Genomic DNA, 6000 nt, shown 5'->3' with positions numbered 1-6000 from the left:
CCCGCTTCCAATACCATATTTGGCGAAGACTATACTTAAAAATGTGGCCGATAATTTTAATCTTGCCCTCGAAGTTGCAAACCCTGCATCAAAGGATGACATAACTAAATGGGGTTGCAAGGTGATAGGGCAAAGGTGGCCGATCTTTCGATGAGAGTATGATAGCGTCGATTTGTTGGTGGAGTTCGTGCTTGACGATCCGACTACACGTGCAAAGCTCGTGCGCCAATGCAATCGCTAGGACAATCTCCGGGAGTTACCGATCTTGCGGATGCACGATCAGCCCGACCAGCGAGGGTCTTAATTCCTACCTGAAATCGAGAACAAGTAAGAACTAATATTGCAATCAGAATATTGCGGATGAAAGATGAAAGCTTTATTGAATAAGGTGGGATTCCGAATAGTCGGTCTTGTTCGGGCGTTGGCCTCAAAAGAAGTACACGAGAGTTGCATCGATGGCTAACTTTTAATCTAATCAAAATCCGAGTCTAAACGTGACGGCTATGGGGGTATTTAAAGGAGGAAAAGGTGGGGTTTCGGCCAACCATACGTATGGTGGTCGAACCAAACCCTAGAAGGCCTTCCCCCTTCAATACGGACTCTAAAAAGTGGCTGACTTAATTCCTCGCGAAAATGACATGGGCCTGGCCCAAAACTAAAGGTGACGCAGCACCATAACATGCTATGGACGAAATTATGAAGTGAGAAACTCTATATTTCGTCCATGTCTTCATCTCTTCTTATGGTGGCTTCAAAGTTCTGAAATCTCCACTTGCGGCGTCATCTTCAATCCTCAAACGCTTGCTGCCATCTCCTCCATGCGTGATCATGCTCCAATGCTTGTCCTCCTCATCCATGCTTGGTCCATCATTCCTAAGAGTAACAAACATATCTGATTTAGGCAGCATCATATTCTCATGTATGTGAGGAATAGTTCCAAGAAACGAAAGTACCCGATAGTTAAGTTGTTTGGCACGAGCTCGAGTGATTGGTCCTTGTATTTGTGTGGCTGTAGGTACAGCGGTTGTATCAAGAGATGGGATGTCCTCATCATGCCCCCTTCTTGAATTGAAGTCGTCCTCGACGAAAGCTCCTCTTCTTCACCAAAGTAAGGCTTCAAATCTGCAATGTTAAATGTAGGACTAACCGGACCCAATTCTCGCAGAAGCTCAAGTTTATATGCATTATCATTTATTTTCTCTAACACCTTAAAAGGACCAGCAGCACGAGGCATTAGTTTAGACTTGCGCAATTCAGAAAACGATCTTTGCGCAAATGCAACCAAACAAGATCACCAACATCAAACACAACATGCTTTCTTCCTCTATCCCCAGCAATTTTATACTTAGTATTCATGCGTGCTATGTTGTCTTTAGTAGTCTCATGCAATTTTAGTATCAATTCAGCACGGTTTGTAGCATCCAAATTATTTTGCACTGAAGATGGTAAAGGCAACAAATCAATAGGTGCACGTGGTACAAAACCATAAACAATCTCAAATGGGCACATCTTAGTGGTAGAATGCAGCGAACGATTGTAAGCAAATTCAACATGAGGTAAACATTCTTCCCACAATTTTAAGTTCTTCTTCAAAACAGCCCGCAAAGATAGTAGACAAAGTTCTATTTACTACTTCAGTTTGTCCATCAGTTTGGGGATGACATGTAGTACTAAACAGCAATTTAGTCCCCAACTTAGCCCATAAACATCTCCAAAAGTGGCTAAGAAACTTAGTATCACGATCGAAACAATAGTATTTGGCACACCATGTAAACGCACAATTTCGCGAAAGAACAAATCAGCAACATGTGTAGCATCATCAGCTTTGTGACATGGAATAAAGTGTGCCATCTTAGAAAACCTATCCACAACAACAAAGATACTATCCCTCCCCTTCGTGTACGAGGCAAACCCAAAACGAAATCCATAGAAATATCCTCCCAAGGTACACTAGGAACAGGAAGAGGCATATATAAACCATGTGGATTAAGTCGAGACTTAGCTTTTTGACATGTAGTGCAGCGTGCCACAAATCTCTCAACATCTCGACGCATACGTGGCCAAAAGAAGTGTGCAGCAAGTACATCCTCCGTCTTCTTCACACCAAAGTGTCCCATCAATCCTCCTCCATGCGCCTCCCGCAACAACAAAAGACGAACGGAACCATCTGGGATGCATAGCTTGTTAGCACGGAACACAAATCCATCATTGAGGACGAATTTGTTCCATGTTCTACCATCTTTACAATTCAGCAACACATCTTTAAAATCAGCATCATTCAAGTATTGTTCCTTTATTGTTTCTAATCCAAAAATCTTGAAGTCAAGTTGAGATAGCATAGTATAACGGCGCGACAAAGCATCAAGCAATAACATTATCTTTACCCTTTTTGTGTTTGATAACATAAGGAAAAGACTCAATAAACTCAACCCACTTTGCATGGCGGCGATTCAACTTAGCTTGACTACGAATATGCTTCAAAGATTCATGATCGAATGTATAACAAATTCTTTAGGCCATAAATAATGTTGCCAAGTTTCTAATGTCCGAACCAGCAGCATATAATTCTTTATCATAAGTAGAATAGTTCAGACTAGGCCCACTCAATTTTTCACTAAAATATGCAACAGGTTTGCCCTCTTGTAATAACACACCTCCCAAACCAATTCCACTAGCATCACATTCAAGCTCAAAAGTCTTATTGAAATCAGGAAGTTGGAGTAATGGAGCATGTGTTAACTTATCTTTCGTAATCATGAAGGCTTCTTGTTGTGCATCGCCCCACACAAAGGGCACATCCTTCTTTGTAAGCTCATTCAGCTGGCGCAAAGAATGGATCCAAAATCTTTGACAAAGCGCCTATAGAAACCAGCGAGGCCAAGAAAACTCCTCACTTGCGTGACCGTCTTGGGCTGCGGCCAACTCTCAATTGCCTCAATCTTGGCTGGATCAACTTCAATTCCCTGCGCAGGAACAACATAGCCAAGAAACGCAACTCGATTGGTGCAAAAGGTGCACTTCTCAAGATTACCATACAAACGTGCATCACGTAAAGCATTGAAAACAGCACGTAAATGATCCAAATGTTCCTCCAAAGATTTGCTATAAATCAGAATATCATCAAAGTATACCACCACAAAACGTCCAATAAAAGCACGTAAAACTTCGTTCATCAGCCTCATGAAAGTACTAGGTGCATTAGTTAAACCAAAGGGCATTACTAACCACTCATATAAGCCGAACTTAGTTTTAAACGCTGTTTTCCATTCATCTCCTAATTTCATACGAATCTGGTGGTAACCACTACGCAAATCAACTTTAGAGAACATAACAGTAACCACTCAATTCATCAAGCATATCATCTAAACGAGGTATTGGATGACGGTATCGAATGGTAATATTATTAATAGTTCTACAATCAGTACACATGCGTGAAGAACCATCCTTCTTAGGTACCAAGATAATAGGAACAACACATGGGCTAAGAGACTCACGAATGTAACCTTTATCTTGGAGAACCTGAATTTGTCGCCGAATCTCTTTCGTCTCTTCAGGATTGGTACGGTATGGTGCACGGTTGGGCAGCGACGCTCCCGGAATCAAGTCAATCTGGTGTTCTATGCCACGGATAGGTGGTAGTCCAGGGGGAACATCTTGTGGGAACACATCAATGAATTCCCGCAAAAGGTTAGCAACCGCAGTGGAAAAGAAGGAGGCATATCCTCAAATGAAAACAGAACTTCTTTGCAAATGATAGCATAGCATTGAGTAGTGTTCACATCAAGTTCAGCAATATCAGATTTGCTAGCAAGCAAACAAGGATTTTTCAAACGAATTTCAGTAGCATGGTTCGAATCAGATTTAGTATTAGTCTTAGGTGGAACAAAATCTGCAAGCAACAATCTGATTCTCACTCTTAAGTTTCTCCTCGTTTTTTACTCTACTAGCTCTAGCAAGATCATCTTTTAGTATTTGTTCAGGAGTCATAGGTTTGAGACCAATTTTCTTTCCATCATGCATAAGAGAATACCGATTAGTTTTACCATTATGAACAGATTCTCTATCAAATTGCCAAGGTCTACCAAGTAACAAAGAACAAGCTTGCATAGGTACAACATCACAATCCACAAAATCAGAATATGTACCAATGGTAAAATGCACACGTGTAGTTCTTGTTACCTTGAGCTTCCGAGAGCTCTCAAACCATTGTATGTAGTATGGATGTGTGCGCTGTCTTGTAGGAAGAGAAAGCTTCTCCACCATGTCAACGCTAGCCGATTATTGCAGCTCCCTCCATCAATGATGATCCTTATAGCTCGCTCTTTTACAACGCCTCTTGTTTGGAACAGATTGTGGCGTTGATCATGCTCAGCTTTGCTCAATTGCACGCTCAACACACGCCGTGCAACTAAGCTCCTGTACTGATCAGCAGTGTCAGCTTCCATTACCTCCATCTCTCTCTCGTAATCAGAGTTGGCACCATCACGTGCAGCAATAAGGGCCAATGTATCTTCATCAAAGTCACTTGCATAATCATATTCTCCATCTTCACGCACCAACATCACACGCTTGGTTCTCGCATTCTCTCTCTATGTGACCAAATCCCAAGCATTTGCGACATTGAATGTCGCGCGTCTTCCCCGTGGAGGCCATGGAAGATGAACTCCGAGGAGGACCAGCCGATGGTGTTGGTGTAGAGGCAGGAGGTGCTCGTGATGCAGGCGCGGTGTACTTGGAGGTAGGAGGTGCTGGTGCAGTACCACGAGATTGTGGCGCTGATTGTCGCGGAGACCACGACGATGTACGACCTGCGTAAACGTTAGCTCTTCTCCATGGTGGTTGACGATCCTGCACTTCACGTTCAGCTTTGCAAGCAAGATGAAACAAGCGAGTAATAGTGTTGTACTCCTTATAATCTAAAATATGCTGAATCTCTTTATTCAAACCACCAAAGAAACGAGCAAGCATAGCCTCATTATCCTCTATAATACCACAACGAATCATGCCAGCTTTGCAATTCTTGATAATAGTCTTCTACGTAATTTTTTCCTTGTTCTAAGCGAGACAATTTTTTCAAGCAAAACACGTTGATAATGTGGAGGAACAAAACGAGTACGCATAGCAAGTTTTAACCCAACCCATGTAGCAGGAATATTTGCCGCGTGTGTTCTACAATATTCAGACCACCAAATAGATGCGAAATCTGTGAACTCACAAGTAGCAAGCACTAACACGCAAGTGATCGTGGTATTTTAAACATGCAAAGCGTTGTTCTACTTCCAATTCCCATGTAAGATATGCATCAGGATTATATCTACCCTCAAATGGCGGAATATTCAGTTTCAGCTTAGCAACATGATCATCATCATTACGTACCGGGCGTGGAGGTGGTCGAGCGTGGCGGTTCAGCTGCCGTGGACGACCAGTGTGCAGGTTGTTGGACTTCCTCGCCCTCCAAGCACGTTCTCATCTACCTGCTCGTCCGCGTCCCCTTCATAATCTTCGTAGCCTTCATCGAAGGCGCGTCATGTGCGGGCCGCCGCAGCAGAGCGGTACCCGCAGGAACGTCCGCACGAGGAACACGGCGCGCGCGGCGTTGCACGTTGGCGCGAGGCGGCGGTAACCGAGTCAACAGCTCCCGGAACTTGGCGTCGAGCTTGGAGTTGAAAGCTGCCTCGAGGCCATCCAGCTTTGTCCAGCCGCGTCGGTGAGTTTGGCATCCACGTCATCAATGCGCGCATCGGTGTCGCGTGCATGCCCGCCCAAAAGGTGGGTAAAGTGAGCATGCAACTCGCTCATGCGTCATCTTGGCCGGGTCAACAGCGGTCGGATCAACCGGTCCTGACATGGTTAGTACACAAAAAGCACAAATGTATATGCCTACAAACTACGGAATATGGTGGTTCACGCGCAATTCGTCAAGCAAAATACAAAGCTCTTACAAGTTCTTACCAAACAGGAGGAAGGTGATGTAACAACCAACAAGGATCGCTGTCTCCA

Source organism: Lolium rigidum, chromosome 4, assembly GCF_022539505.1.
Source record: "Lolium rigidum isolate FL_2022 chromosome 4, APGP_CSIRO_Lrig_0.1, whole genome shotgun sequence".
NCBI lineage: Eukaryota > Viridiplantae > Streptophyta > Magnoliopsida > Poales > Poaceae > Lolium > Lolium rigidum.
This window is presented reverse-complemented; position numbering follows the sequence as displayed.